The 15,425-nt window shown below is 44.3% G+C and overlaps 1 protein-coding gene and 1 long non-coding RNA gene across 2 annotated transcripts in view; one reads left to right on the forward strand and one right to left on the reverse strand.

Moving 5' to 3' along the window:
* BACH2 (BTB domain and CNC homolog 2) overlaps window positions 1–15,425 on the forward strand; it is a 1,375,433-nt gene that overhangs the window by 908,351 nt on the left and 451,657 nt on the right. The window lies entirely within an intron of this gene.
* The window catches only part of LOC138453526 (uncharacterized), a 174,110-nt gene continuing 160,990 nt past the window's right edge, over window positions 2,306–15,425 (reverse strand). Inside the window, exon 4 of the long non-coding RNA XR_011260459.1 lies at window positions 2,306–2,506. This is a non-coding gene — a long non-coding RNA (uncharacterized lncRNA). The remainder of the gene's footprint in view (window positions 2,507–15,425) is intronic.

Raw genomic sequence — 15,425 nt, forward strand, 5'->3', positions numbered from 1 at the left:
ACTTACTCTATCAGAATTGTCCCTGGGCCTAATATGATAGCAACCTCGCCTGTTTCCTCCACCCTGCCATTACAGTTTTTCTCCTCCCCACATCCCCTCCAGCACCATCTGAAATGTCGTCAGGCCTAGTATGATAGTTGCTTGTTTCGTTCCTCCCCTCCCTTTCTGCACCCCTCTCCCTCACCTTTTGTTTTGTTTTTCTCCGGCTCTACCAGAAATGTCCTCCGCCTAGTACGGTAGTCGCCTGTCTGTTTCCATTTCCTTCCCACTCCCCCCCTCCCTCCCTTCCTTATCTATGTCTTAGCTCTTGCACTATCTGAAATGTCGTCAGGCCGAGTACGATAGTCAATTTCACATCATTACTGTTCATGGCTTGTAAGAATGTCATTGTATTTTCCCTTGTTCCCTCCCTTGCCTTGAAGCGCTTAGAAACGCATAGTTTATTTATATAGTGCCTATACACAATCATATCAATGCACCCACGATATCCATTCCAATTCTGAAGAATGGCTCTTTAAGGAGGGGCATGGGTCTCAAGGGTGCCCAAAGGGGTTTTGTCGGGTTGGATTTTTGACGCATAGCACATTCTTCACAGTACTTGGCGACATTGCGATAAACCCCTGGCCAATAAAACCTCTTCAGTAACTAATCTTGGGTTTTCTCTCGGCCAAGATGGCCTCCTGAAGCTTCATCGTGGGCCAGTTTGAGCACAGACGGGCGGAACCCTACAGGAACCAGTAACTGTTCGATTTCCTGTTTGGATTGGTCAGTGGTTACTCGATAGTTGAGTCCTCTGTGTAGCTTAAACCACAGATACTCTGTACCTTTTTCAGGTCTAGTGTGAGCTTGTTCCCTCGCACTCTTCAGAGTAGAATCTGTTAACTCGTTCCGGAAGGATGTTTTCTTGTCGTCCGGCAACCAATCTGACTCCACTGAACTTGTGGGTCTTTGCCCACTCCCTTTTTCCTTCTCTAACTTCCCTTCTACACTTTCTTTGAGGCTTTAAGGCTTCTGGTGATACCTCTGTTTGGGAGAATGGGGCACTCTGGAGCCACTCTGTTAGCAAAACATCTCGGAAAGCGGTTAAGTCTGTTCCTATTAGGACCTCAGCTGGTAAGTGAGGCATTATGGCAACCTTCATTTTGGAACCAACACCCTTGACCTCTAATGTTAGATGCTTTGATGGGTATGGCTTGGTATCCCCATGTACACTTTTAACGGTTATTAGATGTTTCCCAATCATCCCTCCCCCACTTACCTCCGGTCTGATGGCTGGCTGTTCGCTTCCACTGTCTAGGAGTCCTTGTCTCGGCGTCCCGTCCACCTGGACCTCCACGAGATAGGGTTGTCTGCTTTTCCGGTACTCACGCCCTTGTATGTATCCGATCTCCATAGGTTCGGATTTAGGCTTTCTTGTGCAGAATTTTGCAATGTGACCCCATTTGCCACAGTCAAAGCATTGGGGCTGCCGGTTCACATTGGGCCATGGTATTCCTCTGGATTCTACCTGAAGTGGATTTGGCTCCAGGGTGTTTGGACCTCGTGGTACCACTGGTTTGGCGGGTTCTACCAGAGGCAGAAGCTATATCGAGGGCCATGGCCAATGGCGGCGTATGATGTTGGCGCACCCAGCGTTGCATTGCAGCCAGAAGGGCTTCTATAAATTCCTCAAGTTTTATTTTGTCCATTATTTCCTGTGTAGAGCTGGTAGTCTGTTTTAGCCCCTCGTCCGTCAGGTTGTGCATTTTATAATATAACTGCCTTAGTGTCTCTCTGGTGTGCAGCTTGGTGTCTGAGACGCACTCGGTATGCATCTTCGTCCACCCCCTTCCTTAACAGAATGGTCCTTTTATGTCGCAATAAGATGTGTCCCCAGCAGGGTTCGCAGCCTGATAAGCTCCTTGCATGGAGCCAGTTAACAAAGGGGCAATGAAGTGTCCCCATTTTTCAACTGGCTAATGAGTTACGTGACACCCACCCAAAGTTTGTAAAAAGAAATAGCTCGGATCGTCCCCTGGTTAGAACTTCTGTAAGACTGTAGTTGGTGCAAGTGAATGCCCTCTGGAAGAAACCATGGCTTCTGTAACTTGTTTCAAAGCGTCTTGGTTGGGAACCTGCAGTTGCATGGCTTGTTGTAGGGTCTGTCTATCGGTTTGTGCCTGGTGGCTTTGCACCTGGATTAGTTGTTGCAATTGTTGCTGTCCATCTGCTAGCGCCTTAATGATGCCTTCCATGACGAGCATCGGAATCCCACTGCTGCCACCAAATTATGTAAGAAGAAGCAGGAGAGCTTGGATGCCTGAACTCAAAATTGTCTTTATTGACATAAAACAGAAGAAAACAAAATTAAGAAGTTCCTTATTATGAGCTTCTAGTCTTGTGCAGAAGCGTTCTGCTGTAGTTCCTGAAGTTCCTGAGATAAGGCTGGTTGGGAGTACTCCTGGACGTAATCTTCATATGTCCAGTGGTGCTCTGGGGCTGCTCTCTCCTCCAACTCCAATTTGTTCTGAAACAGAGCAGAGAAAATCTTGTTAGTCCTCCAGTTTTCACCTTATTTGGGCGGTGGCATGCTGTTATCCATATCCCGTAGGTTACAAAAAAACACCCAAGCCCCGGCCCCCTTCTTTCCGTAGTGAAGGCTTCCATAATGCCTCTCCACCCGGCACCGGCAAAGGGATTCCCATGTCGTTTCCCAGGGACCTGCTAATGCTGGATGCAGAAGGTATGTGTTTCAGTGAGGGGAAAGCATTCTGTATTTGTATTGGGCCTTGTATTGGGCTGTCGCTGGTGTGGCTACCGTTGGGTGATGCCATTCTGCGTCCCCGCAGTGTAGGTCTGTGTCCACATGGTCTTCGTTAAAGACCGTGGCCCAGGAGGGTTTACCGCATCCTGGCTAGCCTCTTTTTCTGAAATGGCGTTGCCGACTGCTGGGTCGGTTTCTCCCATGTCGACTCCTCCCAAGGTTTTTCTTTCCACGTCTGCCGCCCCCGTGCCTGGTGAGCGTTCTCTGCGGCCCCACCACTCGCCCACTTCTGCCACTGTTTCGCCCCTGGTATCCGGGTCACTTGGGCCAACCACTCCATTGTAACCCTCACACAGTCAAATACAAAATACCAGGATATTCTATTTTGAATGAGCGCCCACTAATGGAAAGAACACCCCCAAAACCCTCCGACTCCAAGCCTCCTCCGTCAATGACTGCTTCCTCGTCGCGGCCACCATCAGCGCATCCACATTGAGTTCCTATGCAGCCCAGTAGACCGAAACAGCCCCTCTTCATGCTGCCACCTTATGCCCCTCCCAGCTTGTCATTCCCTTCCACTATTCCTCCTATGGACATTGACACTGACTTTGAGGGATGTTTTCAGAGGAAGAAGAGGCATTTCCTAGCCTGCTTCCTACAGCCAAAAAAGTGATGGGTGGAAGGTTTTGAATACATCTGAACCACTGGCATTGCTCTGGGCCACCTTCCACACCACTATTTTTTAGCCCGTCTGCGCCATTGCAAAAGGGGTCCAGCCATATGCAAATCAGTCGGGTACTGCCTCCAATGGTACCAGCCCAGCCCGAACTGCTAGGCCAGGTCCCCTCTGCGCAGGAACTCTAGCAACCCCAGACATTTCTCAGCCTTGTTGGACCTCCTTAGTAAGATGCAGCTTGGTTCCCTATGGCGCAGCCAGCAAGGGTTCCACGTCTCGGTATATACCCCCTCTCACAAAGGGAGACAAACTACAACCAAAAAAGTGATGGGTGGAAGGTTTTGAATAAATCTAAACCAGTGGCATTGCTCTGGGCAATCTTCCACACCACCGTTCTTAAGCCCCTCTGCGCCATTGCAAAAGGGGTCCAGTGCTTCCTACACCAGCACGTCCTCTGATGGACCTACCAGGTGCTTCGTAGCCACTATGAGGTGTGCACTACTTATTCACGGATATTGTATCAACCCTCTTGTTGGAACTCCTGATGAGAATTTCTGCTGTTCCTCTCCCACTGGACCAGATGCCTGCTACGTTATCCTGGCCTTGGCCTCCGTATCGCCATCAGCATCCACCTCTACCGGACAAACAACCACCTCTGGAAATATCCTCGGACACTGATTCACACAAGGATAGACATCCAGATATGGCCTCTACTCACTCCTCCAGTACTAACTAGTTCGTAAGCCGCCAACATGTTAAACTTCCTCCACACTGAATAAAGAAAGGAAGGGTTCCTTAACCAGTGGAGAGAGGAGTCTAGTAAGACAGTAGTATCCATTCCAATACTGGACGACATTGGGGAAGAAAGGCAAGTCGATATGAAAAACTTGTTCTGGCTCTGCCATAAAAGGACTTTTATGATTAAAAAAAAACTATAGGGCACCAAATAATGCCCCCAAATACCTACACACCCAACCTAGTCTCAATTCTGTAGTTTCCGCTGCAGCCAGGAAAAGGTCTGCCAATATTTCATCGCCATGTGCTGTCTCACCTGAAACGGAAAGCAGGTAGCTTGATGCCTTCAGCAAGGGTTATTTCCATATTGGCTACCACAATGAATTCTGCAAATTCACTCGCCATCACAGCATTTATGCCGAAGCGCTGGGATTCAAAATTGTCTTGCTCAGGGAGGGCAAATCCGTTTCAGACCATGACAAGTTGGCATTGCCGACAAAGGATTCTGCCAGATTGGCAATGATGCTGTCCTACTATTTCAGACCTAATATGCAGGCCAGGGACCTTTTGATGTGGAAGACCTTTTTGGCAAGTATGTGGATGATACTCCTCAACCTATCATAACGGATACGGACAGAGCCCGGTCCCTGGGCACTCTTCAACTCTGACAACCGTTTAAGTCCTTTCATTCACAACAGTGATTCTCCATGTCTGGCAGCTACTACCACTCCTCATACCACTCCCAAGTGTACAGAGGAACATTGTACACCTTGGGTAAGCAATGCAAGGCTTGGTCTCAATCTTACAGGGGCTCTCACAGACATTGCAGCTCCTCTCAGCCCAAAGACCAATCGGCAATCGCTTGACTCCTGCACATCACCGGCCACCCACTTCAGCACCCGAGTAGGTGGGTGCCTGTCTTCATTACTACCTCAATGGAGGCGAATAACTACAGACAAATGGGTGCTTAATTGACCAAGGCCACACCCTTGAATTTGTTCAGACCGCTGACCACCCCCTTACCGAAAACCCAGAAAAACACCTTCACACACTTCAGTTGGAAGTACTGTCACTACTTTCAAAGGGAGCTATGGCAGCGGAATCGAGAAGTGCATTCATGATACTTCTGGTGCGAAAAAAGTAAAACGACCAAACCCTGACCTCTGCAATATCTGAATAAAATTCCCTGTTCCAGTTGTTCATACTGCAAAAGATTCTCAGCCAGCTAAGCAGGTGAGAATTTCTCATGTCCCTTGACATGGAGGATGCCTATTTCCACATCCCCATTCACCACCGTCATCGCACATTCCTTTTCTTTGAAGTGGCGGGCCACCACTTTCAATTTAATGTCCACCCCTTCGGCCTCAAATGCACCCCAAGGGTGTTTGCCAAATGCCTTGCCCCGGCTGCTACGCACTTTAGAAAATCAGGGATACAAGTCTACCCTTACCTGTATGATTAGGGCACTTCTATCGAGCCAGGCCTGCAATACACAGCATCCACAAAAGCTTGTCTTACATGATTGGTCTTCTAGTTTAACTACGAGAAATCATCCATGACACTGTCACAGCAAATACTGTTTCTAGGTGCATGCCTGGACATCGCATCATCCACTACCACCCAGTCTGTAAACAGGGTCAAATCTATAAAGTATTGTTGGATCCCAGCCTTTGACAACTATGGCGTGTTTCCTTGTATTCAAAAAGATTTGGGCTTGTTTTAGTTGTGTGTGTTTGCAGCACCTAATCTCTGTGTCACTGCGACTGACCAGTGCTTTAATTGCTAAATTGAAATGAACAAACTTTTGGATGCGCTCCAAAAAGATTTTTTATCATCAGTTGTAAATGTTCATTCATCAAATTATACTTCCATAACAATCTTTAGTTGCCTTGGACTCTGTAATATGCTCATACAGAGTATTCATGCACTTTTTCTTTAACACAATTTTATACTTCCATTTTCAAATCACTCTCGTTTTTCTCTAATGTTGTTTTGAATTATACAGCCGATGCCAATATATATGGTATATGCAATGTGCACTTGTTTCTCCCTCTTATCTCCCTCTACACGGGTTTCTCTGTCCTCTCAGATGGTTCATCAGGAGGGTTGTTGTTAGTCTAATGTAATGATTTCGCCTGTAAGTTAAGGGAACAAAAAAAAGTATATGAATGGTTCCGAATTGAGATCTATTGGGCCCTGTATTCAATTAGTCAATGCTAATATGTTCTTTGCACAGATTACATTATTTATACTTACTTCTCATTTATCATATAGGTCATATAAATCTTCCTTTTCCGTCTGAGGGTTCTAGTATTTTCAACGCTTGCTTTTAGTTTGTCTTTCAAAACGCTGATTTATCAGCTCTTTAACATCTCTCTCTGTCTGTTAGGACTTGTTGGTCATCTAATATCGAAAGAAGCAAAAATGTCGCAGTTATTTGTTTCCCCCTTGTTTTTCTATGCTTGTTGAGAGAATAAATAATAGGGTTCTAATGGCTTACCTTCTTTTCGAATCATCATTTTTCTAGAGAGGAGCTTTCATTTGACCCTCGATGGAGATCCGATCGTGGTTGCCGATACGGATTTACTAAGATGGCCGTTTATTTATACACGTCATCACGTGCCGGGTTATTCCTCCCATGCGTGCGTGATGACATCATGGCGGGTGTTTATGCATGCGGATAGTTTACTAAGCCGGCTTGGGTTTACATATTCTCGAATATGGGCCCAATGGTGGAATATAATTATTAATTAGTACAGAGAAGTCCCTTGGTATTGTTGTGGCAGCTGTTTTGTCTATTTGGGTGGCATATAAAATGCTAAGGAATAACGTAGGTGCAATGTTTAACATTTGCTTTTTTTGTTATTAGATACCTAATTATTCCTGATGCTTACTTTGTAAATTGTCTTTTAATTCTGATAATGCCTTTGATTGGTGCTCATAGTATAATTCAGTTGTCTGGCATTTTATATATAGTTTAGTAATTGCTGTAAACACTTTCATTTCAAAAGGTAAAGTACATTTCATAAATGATAATTTTACATATTTCACAAAAATTACTTATTTCACAAAAAATGTACCATTTCCGTGTCAGAATTCAGACCTATATTGCAGCAGTCTAAATTGCAAATCCAAATTGCTTCCCTTTGACGTAACATTTTTTCTCTGCTCCCCCCCCCCCCCTTTGCCAGGGTTCGAACAATTTCCAGTCCATAAAATCTAATTACTTCTATGTTGGATACGTCATGTTCTGTTGCATAGTTGGGGATCTGGTGTCTTGGTTTTTAACTGTTCTAAGATGTTGCGAAATCCTTGTTTTCAAGGCTCTAATCGTGCTGCCCACATAGTGTTTTGCAAATGTAATCAATAGCATACATTACAGGATTGGTGTTACAGTTGATGAAATCCTGGATCTCATGTTTTTTTCCATCTGGTAATGTGATTTTCTTTTTTCCATTCTCTGAGTATTTGCAGTAATTACACAGCCACGTTTGCAGTTGCCTTTAAGTCTTTCTGTTGACCACAGTTTGTTTTTTCCTATTTTTACTGATTCCTTTACAAAATGTGAGGGACATAGTATCTGTTTCAAGTTCTTGGCTCTTTTGTATGTAATGCTTGGTTGATCTTCAATATGATTTGTTAGAGCCTTGTCTAATTTCAATACATACCAGTGTTTTTTCAATATTTTTTTTCAGTATCATGTGGTCCGCGCTGTATGATATGAATCGTATTGCATTTTTGGTTTGTTTTTCAGGGTTTGCCGATTTGTTTTGTAGAAGTTCATTTCTAGATAGAAGTTTTGTTTTCATGAGTGCTTTATTAAGTTGTGTGCTTTTATAGCCCCTTGCTTGAAATTTGCCTAAGGCAGTTTCCACATTTTTCATCATGTTTGCTTCTTGGGTACAATTTCTTTTGATTCTTAGGAATTCTCTGTATGGTATGTTGCGGATAATATGCTGAAGATGGTTGCTCTTTGCATGTAGTATACTGTTTCCAGATGTGGGTTTAATATAGAGTGTAGATTGTATTCTCTGGTGGTATATATATATATATATAACTCCAGGTCTAGGAAATGTATTCTATCTTTGCTTTCTTCCATTGTTAATTTAAGATTGTAGTTGTTTGTGTTTAGAAACTTGTGGTACTCTTTCAAAGATGTCTGGTCTCCATCCCTGCGCGATGGTTCCAGGCATGCTCAAGTTCATAGCTCCCCATGTATAAGTTTGCATATGAGGGAGCAAATCTTGCCCCCATTGCAGTCCCTTGGCGTTGTTTATATATGGTATTATTGAAGAGAAACACATTGTTATTAAGTACAAAGTTTAGCATTTCAAGGATCATATTCTTCTGATCCAAATAGTAAATTGATCTAGCTTTAAGAAAGTAATCCACTGTTTCCATTTCTTTTAAGTGTAGGATGCTTGTATATAGTGCACTGGCATCAAAGGTGACCAGTCTATAATCTTCTTCCTAGTTGATGTGTTCGAGCTGCTGTGTAATGTGCTTGCTGTCTTGTACATATGATGCCAGGCTGGCTGCTAATGGTTGTAGGTGTCTATGTATGCTGAACGGGTTCACTTACAGATCCTATTCCATTGATGATTGGTCTGCTTGATGGTATTGTACTGTACCTTTTGTGAATTTTTGGAAGGGTCAAATCTATACTTTAAGATTCAAGCGCTGTCCCAGTAAATGGTTGGCCTCAGTCCGAGCCTTCAAGTCCCCCTTAGGCATGATGTCTTTGTGCATCATGCCCATTAACAATTGCAGGTTCCACACACCCTATGCAGGAATTCCTAGATGCCTGCTGGGAACAAGTCTCCTACCATTGGGAGGACAAATTGTCTCTAAGCAGTCAATTTCACAATGCACTGCTTTGGTGGGAAAATGCTGCTAATCACACCGCCGGAGCCCCCTTCACAGTCCCAACCCATCAAGTGACTGTTACAACGGATGCATCCATGGAAGGTTGGGGAGCCAACATTGCCAGTCTCCACGCCTGAGGCCCCTGGTTGCCAGAAAAAAAATCTCTCCACATCAACTTCTGGAGCTCCGGAGGTGTTCTGATCCCTCAAATCTTTCCTGCCACATCTGAAAGGGAAAGTTTTTCGGGGGTTCACTGACAATGCAACCATGATTTTCTACATCAGGAAACGGGATGGCACCAGATCTCGAATCCTCTCAGTCAAGGCTCAATATCCATGCAAATGGACTCTGGCCCAGGGAATGTTTGTATCCTGTGGCGAGTCAGAAGGAAGACAGACTCACTTGGTGTCAAATGTTTTATTTAAGTAAAAGGATAAAGCGTACCTTTCCCTATCACTATGGGGGGGTCCCTGCCTATGTTATTGACTAAGGTGCTTGACAGTCATTCGTGAATGTTCTAAAGGAATTAGTCTGCTGTCCAAAACTACCCTTTTCTGACCCTACCACTATGAAAACTAACCTAGGTCTGGAGAATGATTCCCTTCTCCCGAGGGTATGTCTAGTGCTAGTCATTTTAGTATGTAATCTGCAAATGTTCTCTTGTGACTTCTTGGATTAAATTCCTTAGTTCCTTAATTGGGTTATTGGGCATTCTCTTCTCTTTAGATAGCCCTCTTGAGGTACTCTTATTATTTCTCCTTTCTTGTCTGTGGTTCTCAGCATATCCAAAAGTTAGCTGAGCTTTGTTGGGATTTTCTTGATATGTGGTTCTTTTCTTGATATGTGGTTCAATTGCCAAAATTCTCTAAGATCTTTTCCATATCTTGTTTCCTCTTCAAGCTTATCTTGGGTTTGTACAGGATGTCTAGTTACTTTCCCCTTTTCCCAGGGTATTTTTATCAATTGTTCTCTTATCTCATTATTTAGCTGCTCAACAGTTCTTTCTCTAAAGTAACAACCCTTGTACTTCCTTTATTTCAAGTTTAACTTTGTTTCAGACTTTCTACTGGGACAAGTTAACTGTGTATGATATAATGACCACTGTGGGGCCTCTCTTTCTCCCTGTTACCTTCATTGCAGTAGGAGAACGTCTTATCGGTTCACGGACCACTGACATCTTTTCTTCTTTGGCATCAATCTCCTTGCGGTTTCCTGTCTCTTTATAGTGCCCTGGTCCTCCGTTGTGTGACTGTACACCCCTACAGCCTTCTCCTGTCTGTGTTATCGGCGATGTCACCTGGACCCAATATCCACCTCAGATTCCTGTCTATGGTCCTGCCACCACCTTCTACTCAGCGCCCACGTCCTTCTGTTCCCTCGTGCTTTGGGTCGCCGTTTATCTGGCGTACCGTATTGCAAAGTTAAGCGAGTTTGAAACTTGCAAGCTTACAGGTTTCTTTCTTGGTCAAGGTTGACATAGCTTGAGGCCTTCCTCCGGTATCATATGTGGTTCTCTCTCTGTCTCTCCTTCTTGTTCATCTCTCTCTGAATGCACATTTATCTACATATTCATCTCAGTGGATTGGGCATCTTGATTTAACGCGACATGTCCTTTTCTTATAAGATAACTATCCATTAGGAGTTTCCTCGTCCCAGTTTTGATACTTCACAGTTTCTGGTATTGTAGTTTTCCTTGTCCTAGACTTGGTATTTCACAGGGTCTGGTATTGTAAACCACCCCACATAAGCTATCGTATGCACCACTTGAGGGAGTTCATCATAGGAATGGAAGTACTTGTCCCCTAAGGGGAAGCCTTTCACAGTGAGGTCCCACTTGCCTTCACCTCCACAGAGGGTATTTGAGAGCGGGTTCACCGCCCTAGCCTCACTGGGGGCTCGGGGTGGTGGGAAGAGAAGGTATGTATTCCCATAATTCGTCACAATCCCCTTTCACCAACCGGGCATACACAGTCTTTGGCTGATCCCTCAGCAAGGAACTCGTTGCCACAAAAGACAACGGCAGATGCGACTTGTTCACCAGTAGGCTCCCTCATCCAGCCCACCTGGACGATGCCTTCATGTTTCTGTGGGATGGAAGATTCCAGCACGCTTTTCCACTGTTTACACTCACACCAAGAGATCTCCACACTCCCAAACAGTAGCTGTGCAGACTGAACCTTGTGCCACCATCTTGGCCTTGGCGGTTTAGGTTCTCGTAACTTCTAGCCCTTTCATTGGCCTGCCCATCAGGCTTCTGCCAGTGCAAAAACTGCTGTCCAGGAACAGGACCGAGGTCCTCCCCTACAGCTGGACTCCTATGTCCTTAGAATTTGACCGCATTGCCATGCTCCAGGACTGCAGGGATGTCCTTTCTGAGGCACGGGGTAGAAACTCCCCCCCCCCCCCCCCTTAAATTCCAACTGCAACAGATCCTGCCATACTTACTCTCCCTGGCTACCGGTGGCCTTGCCCACTCTTCGATCAAGGTTAATCTTTCAGCTATTTCTCACTTCACATTCACCCCAATGTCACTTTCACCCACACTTGCACCTTCTTGTGAGCTAAATGTTGTTTTCTCCAAATTGATGAAGGCTTCTTTTGAGCCAATGCATAAGTCTAATATAAAATGTATCTCCTGGAAGGTGGCGTTCCTGGTGACGATCACCTCGAACTGAAGAGTGGGCAAAATTCAGGCACTCTCCTCGCGCTGACCTTGCCTCTTTTACAAGAACAATGTTCTCCTTCGAACCAGTCCCTCATTCATGCCCAAGGTACCATCTTCTTTTCACCTCAGACAGCCATTTGTCCTGTCTGCTTTCTTCAGCTCTCCTGCTAAGCTCGATGATGAACATAATCTTCATCGGACCAAAGCTTTCCAAGAGTCCTCGTAGCTGTTTGTTGCATTTGGGCCTGTGCCACTGGGAAAGTCTTATCTAGAGCTTCTATTTCTGGTTGACTCTCTGCTTGTTTTTCATTCGGCCTCTTCGTGGTTTGGGCCAGGCACACTCTTGAGGATACTCTCGTCCACCACTGCTCGCTCCTGACAGGGGTATCATTTGCAGACATCTGCAGAGCAGCTACGTGGAGGCCTATACACACCTTCACCAAGCTTTACTGCATCAACAGGAATTTTGCAGAGGAATCAGGGGTTGGACAAGCAGTACCTACTCCCCGTTTGCTTTGATTAGTAAAACTACTGAGGGGGTATATAGAGTGTACATCCTGGGAAATTAGTAAATATATTAGAAGTGTATGCTCTTCTGCAATGATAGATTTGATAAAAATTGGTCCACCGGTGTGTATATTGGGAGATCCCAGACTCTTCTGCTGTGCAATGCACAATCACAGAATGAAAGGAAAGCCAAAATAATCTCACTTTGTAAATACCTAGAAAAGAAATGTAATTGAAGTCATTCCCTGGTTACATCCCCAAGCAGAGTCCCGTTATTAGTGCTGAACCACTAATGACAAAGTGAAAAGGGTTAACTGCTACTCATTTCCCCACTTTAAGTTGCATGTTGAAAATGACAAATGTACACTTGTTTTTTACACATTAATATAATAGAACACTGTGACAAATAATTTATGTCCTGCAGGAGTACAAGGAGGAGTAGAGGCTAAAGCGCCAACTCAGCCCCCACACTGCTAGAAACCAAGAGCCAACAGCATCATAAAGGTAAAAGAGGCACAGTCGAAAGATAAACCCCACCTTTTTGTGGTTAAGGGGTCTGGGGGAAGGCTATACTCTCAAGAGGGGTGTGACTTTGGTTCAGTAGCAACACAAACAGTGAACTATAACGGTCCAAAATAAAGGAATGTCAAATTCAGGTTCTGTAAAAGAAATAAATACTTTAATCCAACACACCATGTACAATGATAACAAACTAGACAACACTGTAAAAACCCACCCCTGTAAAAGTAACACAGAATATGCAAAGATAGGTTACATGCAGCACTCTGGGTAATGAGACAGGGATGGAAAGTAAATTAAAAGACCACACTGTTCAAAAAGGATATTTCTTGAGGTTGCAAAAGGGATTATGATGATTTAGCCTATCTCTGGGGGCCAGAAGGGGTTTCAGATTAGTCAGTAATACCTTTGCACATTTCTTGCCTGTTCGAAGTCATTTAAACAGTGTTCTCAGCATAGTTTGTGGTTTCTTTTCGGTTCAAGGATGTGTCAGTCACGTCTGTTCAGCAGCAAGTTGGTGTCAAGTTGGGATTGAATGGGAAGGTAGCTGCTGTTCGAAGCGTTACCCCAGAGATGCAGATCACCAGGGAAGGTTCGACGGCAGCGAGCTGGGGCCAGCATACATAGGTGAGTCGGTTCGATGCTGAAGTCGAGGTTCGAGGGAAACCAGGTTCAATTGACTTAGTGGTGGCAGCGATGAAGCAGGTGGCAATTCGGACAAATGTGCTTGCAGCGATCCTTCTTGGTTCCAGCCGAGGCATTGATGCACTTCGGCTTGCGGGGGTGGTGGCAAATGAAGTTGAATAGCAAACAGCATTTCACCTGCTTCAAAGGGTCCTGGGGGTTCACTTGGCATCGAACACAATTGAATCGCGGCTTGAAAAGGCAGGCATCCTGTCTGTGTTCAAGCTTTCAGGAGCTGTGTGTCGCACTCTAGGGTCTCAAGGGACAAGGTTTGTTCTTTTCTCGTGCATCCAAACACAGGGAGGCTGATTACCCTTTCAGAGAAGGAATTACCTGCATCATTTTATTATTTAACACAAATAAAAAAAGCCTAGGATTTCACACCCTTTCAAGGTGGCAATTAATCACAAAAATCATTGAAGGCAATCTAGCAAACGTGCATGTTAAACATGCATTTTTCTTTTTGCATGTGGTAAAATCAAGTAGCCCGTTTTTAAATTGAGCTTAGTAGAATGCTGTATGAGATGCTTGCATGTCTAGTCCAAATAACTGAGATTTAGATAGATGGGGATGTGCGGATTTAGTTTATCAAATGAAGATTTATACTGAACCCTGACACACTTTTCAACTTAAGGTAAATGTGCGCTCAGTGAAAACCAAATGTAGATATCTTGAGATGTGTGTTTATTAAGTACAAGTAAATGTAGCATTGACAATTGAATTGACCAGCGTATTGATCATTCTTCGATGTGGTAACCATTGACATTGGGATGTCATAGATGTATAATGTCTCTATATTTTAAATTGGATTAATTATTTCCATTCTTAATAAATAGACCTCCTGTTCATACGTGTGTTTCGTGTCCCATAACGAGACGGAGACAGTAGGGAATCAATGCTATTAAGTTGTGTCTCTGGTTCATAAAAAAAGAAATGTAATAAATAAAATTACATTTAAACATCTATGCTCTGAATGTGAAGAATTACTATTAGTCCGCTGTGTTCATTTTAAACATCTATTTACTGAATATCGGGATCTGACAACAGAGAAATTATGGGATCTATTATTTTATACCAAGAGAAAGGCAGTGAGATATGCTGTTGTAAATTACCTCCATCAATTGAAACTAGCAATGCATGTACCCTTGAAATTATTGTATAGAGCCTTGCTCAATTATTGAGAAGGAGACTGGAAACATTGTTTTATTTCAGCCTTTTTTTGTCTTCTTGTTTTAATTATGATTGCATAACTGTTGTCTTATTGTTTCGATGTTCTTGTATTTGTTTCATTTTCCTATTGTCATTATTTTGTATATTATTAAGTTGAAAGGTCTCGAGTTTCTCGTGACCAAAAGAACTAATAAATAAAAAAATAATAAAATATTTGTGTGCCTGTTTTGGGTTGCGTGGAAAATTCTCCCGAACTAGTGAACTAGTTGTTGCTTGATGGAAATGGCCTACAAATGGGACAGGGCTTCTTGAGAGTATGTTAGTCATGACTTTGGGGCTCAACAGCGTTGAGCCAGGCTTTTTGGCAATGAACTGGGAATCTGGGCACATTCTGCACTGGGCTGGTGTCGAGTCGTGGTGCGGTGGCACAAATCCAACAATGCAGTGCTGATAGGCAGTTGCATCATCTTGTGAGTTGAGGGAGCTGGGGATGGTGGGCAATGTCGGATCGGCAGTGCTAGAAAACTTGGCGGCCTCGGTGCAGAGAAGTGTAGGCTGGCCTGTGGCAGCCAGCTGGCTTCACCAGCTGGCTTGACCCATCATCTGGGTACTTCAGCGGCGTCAGCTAAAAGGTCTAAGAAGCTGGTGCCAGGTGGCTTGTCGAGTTGAGGATGCAGGAAGATTCGGCTGGTCTAAGATGAGGAGACAGCAGAGCTCCAGTCAACCAAACTCATAGATGTGGTGTAAGTTGACCTTCGCGGTCAAGGATGACTCCAGTGGTTTCTATGTAGCAGCTTGTATGGCGTCAGAGGTGCCCAAACCAGCATCAAGGTGGTTTGGAGATGCATGGAGAGTTGAGC

The sequence above is a fragment of the Ambystoma mexicanum genome, chromosome 4p (genome assembly GCF_040938575.1).
Source record: "Ambystoma mexicanum isolate Mex_15411 chromosome 4p, UKY_AmexF1_1, whole genome shotgun sequence".
Lineage (NCBI taxonomy): Eukaryota > Metazoa > Chordata > Amphibia > Caudata > Ambystomatidae > Ambystoma > Ambystoma mexicanum.